General features: G+C 33.7%; 1 pseudogene; it reads left to right on the top strand.

Annotated features, from left to right (window-relative positions):
- The first annotated feature begins 1910 nt into the window (after positions 1–1910).
- On the top strand, positions 1911–3573 carry LOC123254018 (annotated as a pseudogene).
- Positions 3574–16157: the final 12584 nt, after the last annotated feature.

Below are 16157 nucleotides of genomic sequence, written 5' to 3'. Positions count from 1 at the left end.
AACCTTTCCCCAAACCTACAGGGGAATAGTTACATCCACTGGAAAAGAACCCTTTTCACCTTCATTTATTGACCAAATTCTACGGAAAAGGAAGACAGTCTTTGGGATTCCAAAGGTCAGAGAAAATGCAAAAAAAGCAGTAGACTAGAAGCATTTCTGGTCATCTTTCACCTTCTTTGTCTCATTTTCAAACCGGTCAATTTTGGCTTTTAAGACACTATTTTCTTATTCATGTATTTTCTTTTCTCAATTGTGTTCAGCCTCTCTTAATTATTCTTTGAGTTCTTGAGTGAATTGAATTTTGATTTCTTCCAAAGCCTGTGTCCAATTCATTGGAGTTTCTGTGTTTTTTCTTGGTGTTCCTTGGTCTTCTTCTGTTCCATTTGCTCTTTGTTCATTACCTGGATAGAAGCTGTTGATTGTCATTTAGATGGCATTTCTGATCCAGGTCCCCAACTCAGAAAATATAGGAATTAATACAATTTATGAAAAGTAAATTCAAAATTCTGTTGTGTAAACTTCCTAGAATTATAAAGCATATAAAGCATTCTAGAATCCCTCATAATGTTAGATAAGAACTAGGTTCAGGATATAGGAACTTTTGTCCATCAATGGGGCAGTTACAGTCATATTTCAGGAAAAATGTCATTGAGATTGATCAATTATCATGCTTATCTAATTTGCAGATAAATTAGAACTAGATAGGGTTGCTAGTACTCCAGATTGTAGAATCAGGATATGATAGTTCTTTATTCTACTGTGTTCACCCATATTTGAAGCTAAGTGGAATAGTGGGTAAAGCATTAATCTTTTTAAAAATTAATTGAATTTTCCCCCAATTACATGCAAAAATGATTTTCAACAGTTTAAAAAGAATTTTGATTCTCTTGAATTCTCTCCCTTCCTCCCCACAGATGGTAAGTAAGCTCATATAAATTTTACATGTGGAATCATATAAAGTATTTTTCCATATTAATCCTTTGGTGGAAGGAATCAAACAAAAATTTAAGAAAGAAAGCAAACTATCAGTTCATTCTCTAGAAGCATCTTCATCTTCATCAAGAACCTTTTGGAATTGTTTTAGATCAATGTATTTCTGAGAGTAGCTAACACTGTACATTGTACATAGTTTTTTTGCTGTGTACAGTTTTTTTCCTGGCTCTCCCCATTTTACAGTTTCAATTCATGTAGCTCTTTTTAGGTTTTTCTGAGGTTCTCCTGCTCATCATTTTTTTATAGCATAATAACATTTCATTACAATCATATACTATTACTTATTCAGCCATTCCCCAGTTGATGAGTATCCCCTGGCTTTCCACTTCTTTGCCTCTGCAAAAAATCCTATGGAGCATGTCTTAAAAAGTTCCTTGGGGATTGAGTGATAGGTTGTCTTTTGTCCTGCGTCACAAAAATTGTAGGTGTCAGAAGCAGAATTTGAATAGAAGTCTACCTGAAGTTAAGACCAGCTCTCTATCCAATACACTACTGCTGTCTCTCAAACTTTTATCTGTTAGAAAAGAAAAGATCTCATCTTATATCACAGCTTCAGGCTTCACAATGACTATTTTCTTCATCTTGGACCTATCTTTTTTAATAGGAAAATTTATTTTGTGATTCTTAATTCTATTGGAAATGTTATGAACCATTTTACTGCTGATTACATAAGAAACATACTTTCCTCCTGTTGTTCAATAAAATTAAGATGTATTTAAGTTAAATTTCCTGGGAAGCTCTGTAAGATCAGCTCAGAATCCTTTCATAGCCAACACCTGGTTCCAGGATTACCTTTTTGGGGAGGTTCTTCTTTCCTGGTGTTCCTGTTTTGGTGAAGTGGTGAAATGGAAAGAGTCTCATGATCCCTAATCTTGGTTCTGAGCCCTTGTCCCTAGCCTCGAGCCCCAAAGCCTATGATGGTGACCTCTTGGGAGCCAAATATCTCAGGATACAGACTCAGGTACTTGGGATTAATGCAGGATTGGGTCCGAGATGAATGTGGGTGAGGAAACCATCTGCATCAAAGCACACCTCAATGGGGACAGGCTAAAAACAAACCTGGATTCATTGACTGCTTCTGATGAACTTTGCAAAGAAGTGAGAGAAATGTGTAGTTTACACCAGCAGTAGCAAATCATTCCCAAATGGATTGATTATTAATGTGAGTCATGTACCATATCATCTCAGATGGAAATGGAAGAAGCTTTTCACCTGTACTGTCAATAAAGAGATGAAGGATTCATCATTCATGTTTTTCTGAGCATCCCAGAGAAGCCAGGAATGCCCTGCCCAGAAAAAGATTGAATCAATCTTCTGGTGAGGGACCAGAAGATGGGGCAAGTTCTACTGAGTGAATGGGTTTCTTTTCAAGGCAAACTTTTTAACAGAAGAGCTGTTAGTAACCAGTGTATATATGGGGTCTATATAGGTTATCATATACTTGTACCATTGACCTGCAAAAGGCAAAAGGTGATGCCTTCCCAAAGACTTCAAATAAATTATAAAAACGATGAAGTTGACCTTCATCTGAAGAAACTGATGGACTGGTTTATATTCCCTCAATTCAGAAACATGATTGCCTTACAGATGATTCTGAGGGTGTTAAGCCAGTTATTGATGGGATGGATGGAATTAAAATGTCTTAGGGGCTGGGGCTGCAGTACATTGATTTAATCAGAGTTATTGGTTGGGGAAGTTATGCCACAGTTTTCTTATTGCCATTGCAAAAGAATGACCAGATCTATGCCATGAGTGTAGTCAAAAATAAGTTGGTCCATGATGACAAAGAAATTGACTGGGTGCAGACAGAGAAGCATGTATTTGAACAGACCTCTAGTAACCCATTCCTTGTTGGCCTTCACTCCTGCTTCCAAGCAAGGAGTTGGTTATTCCTTGTCATTGAGTATGCAAATGAAGATGGTCTCATCTTTTATATGCAAAGGCAAAGAAAGCTTCCAGAGGAGCACACCAAGTTTTATGTTGCTGGAATACATATTGCACTAAATTTCCTCCACAAATGAAGAATTATCTAAAGGGACTTAAAACTAGATAACCTCTTCTTGGATGTTGAAGATCATATCAAATTAACAGATTATGACTAGCAAAAGGAAGGATTGGATCCAGGAGACATGATGAGCACTTTCTGTGGGACACCAAATTATATTGTACCTGCCCCTTGATGTTTGAGATGATGGCAGGAAGATTGCCATTTGATATAATCACAGACAATCCAGACATGAACACGGAAGATTACCCTTTCCAAGTTCTTTTTGAGAAGTCTGTTCAAATCCCTAGAATTCTTTCTGTTAAAGCCTCTTCTGTCTTAAAAGGATTTTAAAATAAGGATCCTAAAAAGAGGCTTGGTTGCCAACCACAAATGGAATTTTCAGATATCAAGTCTCACATGTTCTGCCATAGCATAGACTGGGATCTCCTGGAGAAGAAGCAAGATCTCCCTCTATTTCAGTCTCAGATAACCAATGATTACGGTCTGAAAACTTTAATGCACAGTTTACCAGTGAACCTGTGCAGCTAATCTTAGATGATGGCATTTCCATTGTGAACAAATTAGGAGAATGAACTTTTAAATTTATCCCTAACTATGGTATGAACATACAAGGCTGTAAGGTTTTGAGTGGAGGCCAATGATTTTTTTTAATTGCTGCTGAAAATCAAAGAAGAAAACAGATTTTGGTGGGCATATTCCTTAAAGTAACTCTGTTTTTTAAGAGTTTTGGAAACTGACATGACCGACTTCTTTTATAGGGGAATATGTACATTCATCTGCTTCACTGCAGAATCTCATGGTCATTACATCCTTAGGAAAGGAATGCTCAAATGACTTTGAAGGTAGAAACTTTCTACAAAACAAAACAATGCAATGCCTGAAAATTCAAAAGATTTAGTTTAACATCCTAAAAAATAAAATATTGCAGTGGTATTGAACTCCTAAAAATAAATTTCTCGGGAAAATTAGAAGAATACATGAAGATATATTTTAATACTATTATGGTAGAAAATTATTTGCAATGCAGAGTAAGTAAAAAAAGTATTATATTTCTTCATGGATGGAGTTTAAGATAAATTGTGTTAATAATGTCAGTAGGGGAAGAGAAAAAGCAAAGTTCCAAACTGAAGTCCATAAATAATATAGTGAATGATTTTTAAGTGTTTTTAATGAATAAAATACAACTAAACTGGAAAATAATTCATTCAAGATTCTATGAGGATTTAACATGGTAAGGCAGTATGGTGCAATGGGTAAAATATTATATTTTAAGCCAATAAGTACAAATAACATATTATAAAGGCATAGGATGATAAATTTAGGACTTAAAGATACTCTATTTCACCCTCCCCTCCACCTTAAAATGGAGGCGAAAGGAAGGTAAGTTACTTTTCCAAGGTTACATGAGTATTAGCATCGGAGGCAGAAGTTGAACTCATATCCTCTGATACCAGACCCAATACTCGTCACTGTATCATATTGTATAACCCTTACTGGAGTAATCACTTAAACTTCTCTGAGTCTCAGTTTTATGATCTATGAAAAGATGGGGTTAGTCTAGTTGGTCACAATGTCCCTTCAGGTTCTAAAACTATCATTCAGTATAGTGCAATGGATGACAAGAACTAAGACATTTAGGGGGAAAAGGGCAATTTCTCTATAACTTTGGATTATTTCTACTGTACAATTTTGAACATATCCAAACTAATGCTCCAGGTCTAAAAATATAATCACATTGCTCTATCATGTGCTTCTTTAAGATACCCCTCCTTGGAAACTGAAGGGACACCCATCAATTAGGCAATGACTAAACAAGTTGTGGTAAACGATTGTGATGGAATACAATCCACTGAGGTAAGAAATGCTGAGCAGGTTAACTACAAAAACATGGAAAGGCACACATGAAATCATGAAGAATAAAATAAGCTGAACCAAGAGAACATTATAAACAGAAATAGAAATATTATTTGAAGATTATGAATGTCTACCTCAAGAGAAATAACTGATAAATAGAAATATGCATGGTATATACATAAATGTATGTATATATATAAATTTATATATACACACATATATACATATACACATATATGTATTCTTTTATTTTTTTGTCAAATGATGACTTTTCTAGACTAGGGTGGGGAGGAAGGGAGGGATATATCTAAGAACTTTAATGTAAAAATAGATATTAACTGATTAAGTTTTAAAAGACATCCCTCCACATACATACACTATATTCTTTGCTCTTTTTTTGAATCTAGCCAGCAGATAAACTCCATTTTATTCTTCAAAGACACTTCTAGAAAGGTTATTTTTGGAACTGAAGGGATAGTTGTCTTTTCAAGTAACATAATTTATGTGAAGTTCATAGTATATAATTTGAATGAAAATTGATAGAAAATCTGTTATCTTTAGAATTCAAGATTGACATTGGCTTCCTACCATATTTTATTACCTATTTCTTTTTTTGACATTTGAATGAATCTCTAAAATCATTGATAAGAGTACTAGGGTTGTAGATTACTATTCTTCTGTATTCTCTGATCTCATGTAACTCTTACTCATGTCCTCCCATAAAACTGACAGGAGGTCTTCCTCGTGACTTGGGAACTACCAGATTTCTTGATATTGTATAACTAACAATGGACCAAGAAGTCTTATATTTTTCTCTAGATACACACTATCACAATTAATTTTCTGGTCATATATTTTTGATAAGTTCCTTTATGGTACTCATTCTATATAATTTTCAGTCTACTCATGTCCTCCATATAATTTGCCATTGAACTTCTACTTGAATTCTTTGGAGTGTTTAGTAGTCTATGATTCTTACCCATATAATTTCATGAGGAAATAATTGTTAAATAAGATGGATGTTGTGGTATATGATGATTGTAATGGGAAATTATTATTCTGTTACAAATGACAAACAAGATGATTTCAAGAAAAACTTGTATGAACGGATGCAAAGTAAAGTAAGAGAAACTAGGAGAACTTTGTAAACAGTAGCAACAATATTGTATGATGATCAATCATGAATGACTTAGTTTTTTTAAGTAATACAATGATTAAAGACAACTCCAAAGGACACATAATGAAAAATGCTATCCATTGCCAGAGAAGTAACTGATGGAGTCTGAATGTAAATTGAAGCAAAGCATTTTTCATTTTATTTTCTTCATGACCTTTTTTCTCGAATTTGTGCTGTTTTCTTTCACAACATGGTGAATATTGAACAATGTATAGCATGATAGCACATGTGTAACCTATATCAAATTGCTTACTGTTCAGGAAAGGGGGAGAGAGGGAAGGAAAGAGTCTGGATCACAGGATGCCAGAAAATAAATGTTAAAAATAATTTGTACCTGTAATTAGGAAAAATACAATAAAACATTACTGGTAAAAAATGAATGTTTATTTCAGAAAGAAGCTTAGAGTTTTTTAAAGTGCTTCACAGTGCCTTTATCAAAGGCAATATAGTCCCTTACTCATTCAATTTCCATTCTTAGTTTATTACCTACAAATTGAAGCCATCTAAATTACAGAGTTCTCAAACTCATGATCAATGGACCAGAAACAGCCTGCAAAACTGTCAAGGGTAGCCCAAATCAAATTAAAATATAATTGGGAAATATTTAAGAAAAGGAATCAAATATAATATACAACAGGGTTAATGTTAATTTGTGGTTTTCTAAATTAATATGCAGTAGGTAGAGATCCTATTTTTATTTGAATTTAATACTACTGGGAAATTACATGCACTGATGTACCAGATTTGGAGACTGCCTATGTAACTACATCCTTTTACCAAGGAGGTTTTGCTATGTGGCTACTTTTGGCAAATTCTTTTGAGTGATTTTAGGAAATACTCACAAATTTAAAATCTTGATAAAATTACTATGTCATCTTTATTTTTATTTTTTTCACTTTGAATTTTTTATTTTTAGAACATTTTCCCATGGTTCCATGATTCATTTTTTTTCTCTCCCCTTCACCCCACTTCCCCCCACTTAGGCAACACATATTTCCACTGTGTTTTACATGTGCCACTTATCAAGACCTATTTACATATTATTGATAGTTGCACTGGGGTGGTCATTTAGAGTCTAAGTTCCAAATCATATCCCCATCAGCCAATGTGTTCAAGCAGCTGTTTTTCTTCTGTGTTTCTACTCCCACAGTTCCTCCTCTGAATGTGAATAGTGCTCCTTTTCATAAGTAACATCCATGAGCCTCTCAGGATCATGGATGTTACATCCCTCAGAATTGTCCTGGATCATTGCATCTCTGCTTATAGAGAAGGTCATTACATTCGGCATTTCATTACATTCGGTATATTAGTTTCTGTGTACAATGTTCTTTTGGTTCTGCTCCTTCTGCTCTGCATCACTTTCTGGAGGTTATTCCAGTACACATGGAATTCCTCCAGTTCCTCTGAGGACATGAATAGGCAATTTTCAGATAAAGAAATCAAAACTATCAACAAGGACGTGAAAAAGTGTTCTAAATCTCTTATAATTAGAGAAATGCAAATCAAAACAGCTCTGAGGTACCACCTTACACCTTGCAGATTGGTTAACATGACAGCAAAGGAAAATAGAGAATGCTGGAGGGGATGTGCCAAAATTGGGACATTAATGCATTGCTGGTAGAGTTGTGAATTGATCCAACCATTCTGGATGGCAATTTGGAATTATGCCCAAAGAGCCCTAAAAGACTGTCTGCCCTTTGATCCAGCCATACCATTGCTGGGTTTATACCCCAAAGAGATCATAAAGAAAAATACATGTAAAATATTTATAGTCACTTTCTTTGTAGTGGCAAAAAAGGGAAAATGAGGATATGCCCTTCAATTGGGGAATGGCTGAACAAATTGTGGTATCTGCTGGTGATGGAATACTATGTCATCTTTAAACAGGTACACCTGGAGGACTTCACTGTCTAGAGGAAATCTCTCTTCCATTTAGACACCATAATGGATATCCTTCAAAACCATGAAATACCTGTGGCAAAGAGCCAAGTCTCTGTTTTATGTCTTATTTTATAATAATAATTTGAGGTTTATTTTATCAAAATATAATTACTATTATCTATTTCTAAGAATCTAGTGTGATGTTTGTAGACAGCTTATTGGAAAGGAGTTATTAAAAGGTTTTTGTTCTATTGAATCAAATCAAAATAAAAATTTTACATTATAATTTAACAAAAAGCACAGTGGGATCTTTGTGCATTTTAGTCAAGTAAATGCCTCTACTAATCATTCCTTTGCTTCAGACTTTCTAGAGTTCTTTTCCTGCCCCCTGCAACCTGGAAGAACCATTTATCTCTCCAATGAGCCTTACATGGAAAAATTCCTTTCTCTCTGTTGCTCTTTTTTTCTGATTGGTCAATTATTATTGGGACTCAGGCTAAAGCCGTATTCATTCCTTCATTTCTCTCTTGATTCTGCTTCTGACTCTGTACAAGCAAAACATAATGCTCTCATACATAGGGTGTATAGAGAGAAACAAAAATCATAGGTTTTCCAGAAGAACATATCAAGTAAAAAAATAATACAAGTTAATTGCCCAGAACTTCTGAACACAGAAAACAAAGTGCCCCAAAATTGCATAGGTCAATTCCAAGAAAAAAAATCCTGATGCTGTGAACTCCAAGATACATAGTGATTTAATTTATTGATTCCCCTGAAGAACAACAAATCCTATAAGAGACCAGGAGAAAGTCCTTCAAATATAAGGGAAAAGGAATTTAAATAATACAGAAGTATTCTTCACCCACTAGAAACTGTAGGAGGGAATAGAGACTCAATCTCTGACTGCCCTAAAAATTGTGCTACTTCTGGCATAGAATTAATTTGAAAATACTCGATCTAGTACAGCTCTTTCCCTTTTTTTTTTTGAGTGAATTTTCTACTCCATGCAGAAGATTTTGGATTGTGAAGTTAGAGACCAAATATTGTGAATGGAGAAATAAATCATTAATACATCATCAAATTAAGAAGCATTTATTAAATATTAAAGTACCCTATACTGGAGACACAAAGAAATAGTAAAACCATCATTGATAGAGCAAATAGCTTTTTATGATAATCTTGGAAAAATTTTTTCTTTTTTTCTTCTCTTTTATTTTGTTCTATGAATTTTATTAAGGAGCCTCAGGGAATTTTAAATGGACCTCTTAATCTATCTGAAAACAAACAAATAACTTATTTTCTCTTCCAATGCTGATCCTTATTCCATGAGGTGAAGTTGCAAATAATAAGATGTTACAAATGAGTTTATGTTCTAGATTTATTTGGCCTTTGACTTTCAAATTTCTTTGCCAGGCAGAAATATCAGATGTTTTCTGGCTGAAGCAGTTTCTCAGCTTCTACTTGTAATTGTCTTATATTGGTTAAAATTCCTTAAGAAATGCTGACAATCTGTGTTAATGTCTGTCCTTTTATCCAACCTCCTACATTTCTAAAAACATCAACTGCTTATTCAAATAGATTAAGTTATAGTTGCTTCAATTATATGCCATATCAGCTTACTTTTATTATTCTAGTTTGTTGTTTGTTTTGCTCTTTATTCTAACAAGTTTGGACATAGGAAGCTGATTTTCTGTTAGATTATCATCAATTCCATTCTTTGGTGATGTTATTTAGTGTTAACTATGTCTCCTTTTTCTGACTTTCTTCTTGAAGAATTTATTCATTACAAAGATATCTGTTTTTTCAACATATTTTTCTCCATCTTTCCCATATGTACATTTTTAAGGTGAAGTTACCAAGTATTAAAGTTTACACTGATTTAATTTTGGAAAATGGTAATGAGTTGTTTAGAGAGGTTTTCTTACACTTCCTTTCTTTACATTATGCATGGTTACATAAACTAATTGTTCTCATTTTTAAAAATAAATGCCTTTAATGCATGGTGCTACATAAGATGACCAAAGACTTCATGAAATATTCTTATTTCCTTTGATTCAACAATATATTCAAGTTTACCAACTCCTTAATTTGCTTTTCCAGGAAGAACATTTAATCCATCCTTTCAAAAAACTAGAACTTTCTTTATCTTTTGCTACCATTTATTGTAAGAACATCAGTACTAATATAACTTAGTTTCTCTTTTATTACATCAACTTCTTGATCATTTGAAAGATTTCTCATATATTATCAACAATTAAATCAATGTTTATAGGTGGTCAAAAACTCTGAATACTATTGCTAAATCAATTCACTTCAACACAAGGAGATGGTAAATATTATCAGATATAATGTAATATAGTAAATATCTACCCTATGGCAGGCCCTGTTCTAAGGCTAAATACAAAAACAAAAATGAAACTCTTGATGACCACAGAGGGCTTCTTATATGTGGCATGGAAACAATATGCACTAGGATAAATAAAATCATTACAGATATAAAATAAGTACAAATTAGTTTTTAAGGAGACACTAACAACCAGGGAAACCAGAAAAAAAGCCTCTTGTATGAAGTGGTACTTGAGCTGCACTTTCTGAAAGAAATAAGTGATTCTAAAAATTCAAGAGGAGGAAGAGAACATAAGAGTATGCATGAGGACCAGCTTATGCAGTAGTTTGGAGAGAGAATATCTGTATATTAGAAACATCTAGTAAGCCAGTTTAGTTAGAATGTTGATTGTATGAGAGGAAGCAATATGTATTCAACCATGAAAGATAGACTGGAATCATACTGTGAAGGATTTAAAAAGCTAAAGAGAAGATTTTGCATTTTATCTAAGAGGTAATAGGGAGCTTCTTGAACTTCTTGAGTACAATGGCATGGTCAAAACTATGCTTGTTATCATTTTTGCAGCTATGAGGACAGTCAAGCAAGATGACTGGTGCAAGAAGTTCAACCAGGGGGCTACTGTAGAAATTGATATGATGGGTAATGAGGGTCATGACTTCATGTAAAAAGTGATGACATACAAGGCATGACTACAGAACAATTAACAAACATTAAGAACTTATATATTCACATAAATATAATGTTCAAGAGTCACCAGGGGAAGATATATAACTACTTCCTTGATATTGTCATAGATCCGAATAACTCTGGATCTCCTCTTGGAGCAAATTAATAAACTATGTGAGTAAATCAACCCCCTTGCTTTATAGTCATACATAATTTTAGCCCCCATATTTGACCAAGTTTGAGTATATATTTTATTTATCAGACTGCTATGAATTACTTTTAAAAACCTTTATCTTTAGTCTTAGAATTGATACTAAGATTAGGTTCCAAAGCAGAAGAGTGGTAAGGACTAGTGGGGGGTGTTAAGTGACTTTTCCAGGGTCACAGAACTAGGAATTGTATGAGACCAGATTTGAACCCAAGACTCCCATCTCCAAGTCCAATTATCTATCCATTTAGATATCTAGCAGTCCCTATAAATCACTTTTGACAATTTCCATAAATCAAAACTGTCCTTAAAAGAACATTAAAAATGCTATAGATGCTACAGAAATTTGGGAAAACTAACTCTGGAAATCACAGTCACATCATTTTTATCATTATCATCATCACAACATTTATATAGCACTTTAATATTTGCAAAGGGCTTAAGACGTACAATCTCATTTGCTTCTAATAAATACCTTGTGAGATAGGTGTTTATTATCCTCATTTTTAGATGACAAAATTAAATCCAGAAGTGGTTAAATTATTTGCTAAGATACTTATAGTGAGCAAATGTTTGAAGTAGGAGTCAAACTAAGCTCTTTTAGACTTTAGATCCAGCACTGCATCCAAAGTGTCTTCAACAAAGGCAGCATTATTGGGACAAATGTTGAGTTCCAAGGTAATTTCCATATAATATAATACCATTCAAGATGTCTGAGTTCTGGTAAAGGTTATTTTAAATATTAGTCAAATCACTTTTAGTCACATAGTTCAACTTCTCAAGCTTATTTTCTATAATCAACAGAGTAATTGATAAAATTTTTCATCTTTCTTTAACTTAAATTTTTTCATGAAGTTCTCCATAACAAGTCAAATATGTTTTGATGCACCTGGTAAATTCTTCCTGTTCAATAACTCAGAAATATCTCCCCAGTCAGTAAAAAAATACATTCACTAAGTATCTGGTATGAGCCAGTGCTGAGAATATAAAGAAAAGCAAATGATTGTTCTTGCCATGGAGAACTCATTTAATGGGAGAGGGTGGTGGAGACCATATTTAAAAAAAGCAGAGAGGGGGTACCTTGATATTTACCCTTCATTCTTGTAATTAGAAGGACAGAGGGGTACAATGCACAGGGGTTTCTAAGGATAGGTGTTTTAGAATTGATAAGATCTTGCAGGAAAATGAATTTTAAAGGAGGAAATAATATGAAAAAATAGTTTATGTAATATATACACAGTAATAGAAGAAGGTAATCTCAGAGGAAAGGTGCTTGAAGGGGAGGTGTTGTGCTGAGACAAGCCTCAGGCACAAAGTAAGATTTGAGGTGAATCTTAAAGGAAGCCAGGGAAGGCAAGGACTTGAGGTGAGGAGAGGAGAACATTCCAGGCATAGACTATTGCCATGAAAATATCTGAAGTCAAAAAGATGAAATGACATGTGAGAGGAACAGCTAGAAGGATGTTGTCTTTGGATTACATGCATCATTGGGAAGAGTAGCTAGATGGCTCAGTGGATATAACACTGGACATGGAGTCAAGAAGATCTGAGTTTAAATCTGATCTGAGACACTTACTGGCTGTTTGACTTTGGGCAAGTCACTTAACCTTTGTTTGCCTTAATCCACTGGAGAAGGAAATGCCAAACCATATCAGTATCTTTGCCAAGAAACCCCCCATGGACAAAGTTAAACATGACTGAAGGACTGAACAATAACAGAGTAAAACTGAAAAGGTAGGAAGGGGTCATGTTGCGAAGGACTTTAAATGACAAAAATAATTTTTGTTTGGTTCTTGAAGTAATAGGGAGCTTCTAGAATTGAGTGGGAGGTGGTATTAAATGTCAGAGTTTTGCTTTAGGAAAATAATTGGCAGCTGAGTAGAGAATGGATTCACATGTGGAGAGACTTGGAACCAACTAGAAGGATATTGCAATAGTCTAGGTGTGAGGTGATAGTAAACTGTTCTGGGGTGGCAGCTTTGTGAGTAGGAAGAAGAATATAAATGAAAGGCTATCAAGGCAGAAATTACAAGAATAAGTAAGAATGGAATACATGGGGTGAGTATTTGGCATGAGTTCAAGAGAGGAGTCAAGACTGGTTGTGAGTTTGGATGACTTGGAAGATGGGGGTGCTTTCTACAATATTGAGGAAGTTCTGAAAAAGAGAGGGCTTGGCAAGAAAAATAATGAATTCTGTTTTTGATTTGTTGAGTTTGAGATGCTGTGAGAATTCTGCTTCAAGATACCCAAGAATCAATTGATGAAGAGAGATGGAAGCTTAGGAGAAAGATTTGAGATTTTTATAGATCTGGGAATCATTTGAACAAATGTTTATTGAACTCATGGGGCACTGACGAGATTTCCAAGAGAAGGAAAATCCTGGGGACAGTAATTCAGAATTTGCAACATATTTGTCTTTTAGTCTCTTACATACAATGATATCCAGGGAACCTCGTTTTGGAGTACTAATCAAACATAAAGAGAGATACATTGTGAAAAGCTACTGCTTAGTCTTATTGACAAAGAAACACACGGTCCAACTTAATGACATATGAAATAATTGAGAGCATACATGTTTATTTTCTACCATATTATATGGGTGAAATGGACACTTTTGGAGGGATGTAGTAATAGTCATGGTACTATAAGGTTTGCAAAATACCTTGCTTATTATCTCATTTGATTCTCATAATAACACTGGGAGATAGATTTTATCTACTCACACACATAAATCATGTGTTTGTGCAATACACACATACATGTATATGTTCATATATATACATACATATGTATAAATATACTCATATAGTTATACATGTGTGTATATAATTTTGTAGTTAGAGAATGAACAGTTTAAAGAGATTAATTGATGTGTTTATGGTCAGTCACATAGCTAATATGTATACATGATGGGATTTGAACCTTAATCTTTCTGAGTCCCAATCTATCAGTTTATCCACAACTAGGGTAATGTTCTATATAAGATAGGATCACAAAACTTGAACAGGAAGGTTTACATCAAGTCTGATGTTGGGAAAAATGTACCTAATACAATCAGGGAAGGTTTATTTAGCAGGTCATGTAAACATTTTCTCATGTATCCCAAGGCATGAAAATTATTCTGGATTATTTTGGAAAGTCAATACATTTTGGGAAATTAAAAAAAACACAGAAAGCTCTTTGTAGGACCATATAGCATTAAAAGTTTCTCACATCTGAATTAAGAATTAGAACGTATTAATGCCATTACATGTGCTCATTGCATAATTTTGCCTAATTATAATCAGCATTTCCTGGCACTTCATTTGGTCATAAATTCATCAGAGATCTGATTTACTGGTTCTAAGTCATGATGGGTGATTATTTGCACTACACAGTCTAAGTATATGCCATATATGTTTTGCAATAATTAACAAGGAAAATCACACTTAAAAGTGTATCAAGGTTCTCTGAAATTGATAGGAGGACTGATACCATGCCAGGCTAACCTATAAAGCCTAGAGTAATGGTAGTGCCTCATTTTCTATGTAGATAAAATATATCTAGGTCCTCCAAAGACACTACATTCAGCAATCAGGCAGGTTTTAAAAAAATAAGTGAATTCAACATACATTTTTAAAACCATCTACCATGTGAAAGTTGTGAATTAAAAAGAAAAAAAACACTCAAGATAATCCCTTTCAAAAGGCTAACATTCTAACTATGTTTTTCTAATAAACTATATCAGTTGTATATTGACAAGTATGTAATATAGAAAGCACCACTGAGTCTTTTTTACAATTAAATTTTATTTTTAATCATCCCAAAATCATCTTCTTTACCTTCTTAACCCCTTTTTCCTCTGGGGAAATAAAAGAAAACCCCTGCTACAAACTTGTAAAGTATAAAAAGTTTTCTCATTAGTCATATAAAATATATTTCAATTCTTACTAATGAGTCTTTAACCTTTTCGTCAGGTGATGGGTAGTATGTTTCATCATTAGTTTTCTGGAATTGTGGTTGGTCATTATATTGATCAGAGTTCCTAAGCCTTTCAATATTCAATGTTTGTCTTTACAATATTATTATAATTATAAAAATTGTGAGAAGTTCCTCATGTCTGAATTAAGAATTAGGAAATCGAAATGCCATTATATGGCATTGGTTCTACTTGATTCTGATAATTTGATTCTGTATTAGTTGATACATGTATTACCAATTACCTTCTAAAACTATCCCATTTACCTTTTCTTTTTTCTTATTTTCTTTCTTCCTAGGAATTCTGGAATTTGACTATAATAATCCAGGGATTTTAAAATTTGGGATCTCTTTCAAGAGATTCTTTCTATTTTTCTCTTTTGTTCAAGAATTTTAGGAAAGTTCTCTCTAATAATTTATTTCAACATGGTATCTAGACTCTTTTTTTTTGGCTTTTAGGTAATCCAAGTTTAGTTATCTCTTATGATTCCATTTTCTAGATCAGTTGTATTTCCAGTGAGAGAATACAATTTTTCTTCAATTTTTTTCATTCTTTTCAATTTGTTTTATTGTTTCCTGATGCTTTATAGAGTCATTAGCTTCCATTTGTTCAATTCTAAATTTTAGGGAACCATTTTCTGTTTTGAGGTTTGGGGCTTCCTTTTTTAGTTATTTTCCTGTTGGAAATTTTTAATTTCTTTTTTATAGGTTATTGTTTTCTTCAGTGAGTTTTGGTCTAAGTTATTGACTTTTCTTTTCTAATTTTTCTTCTGTCTCTTATTTTTTATTCTCTTTTGGAGTTCTCCCAAGAGTTCACTTTAGAGTTCATTAAAAATCCCTTCAAATTTTCCTTTGAGGCTTCATATATTTTCTGTATTGCTGCACTCTTCTGAGCTTGAATTTTTGTCTTTTCTGTTGCTGAATTAGGTTTCCAGTGTCAGGTTTTTTCTGTCTTTTGCTCACTTTGGGCAAGGCTTTTTTTTTAAAAAAAATGATTTTGCCTATACACTGAATCTTAGCTTTGTTCTTGGGGTGGAGGAAGTATTGTTGTCTATTCTAGTTTCTG

This window comes from Gracilinanus agilis, chromosome 1 (genome assembly GCF_016433145.1).
Source record: "Gracilinanus agilis isolate LMUSP501 chromosome 1, AgileGrace, whole genome shotgun sequence".
Taxonomy (NCBI): Eukaryota; Metazoa; Chordata; class Mammalia; order Didelphimorphia; family Didelphidae; genus Gracilinanus; species Gracilinanus agilis.
This window is presented reverse-complemented; position numbering and strand designations above follow the sequence as displayed.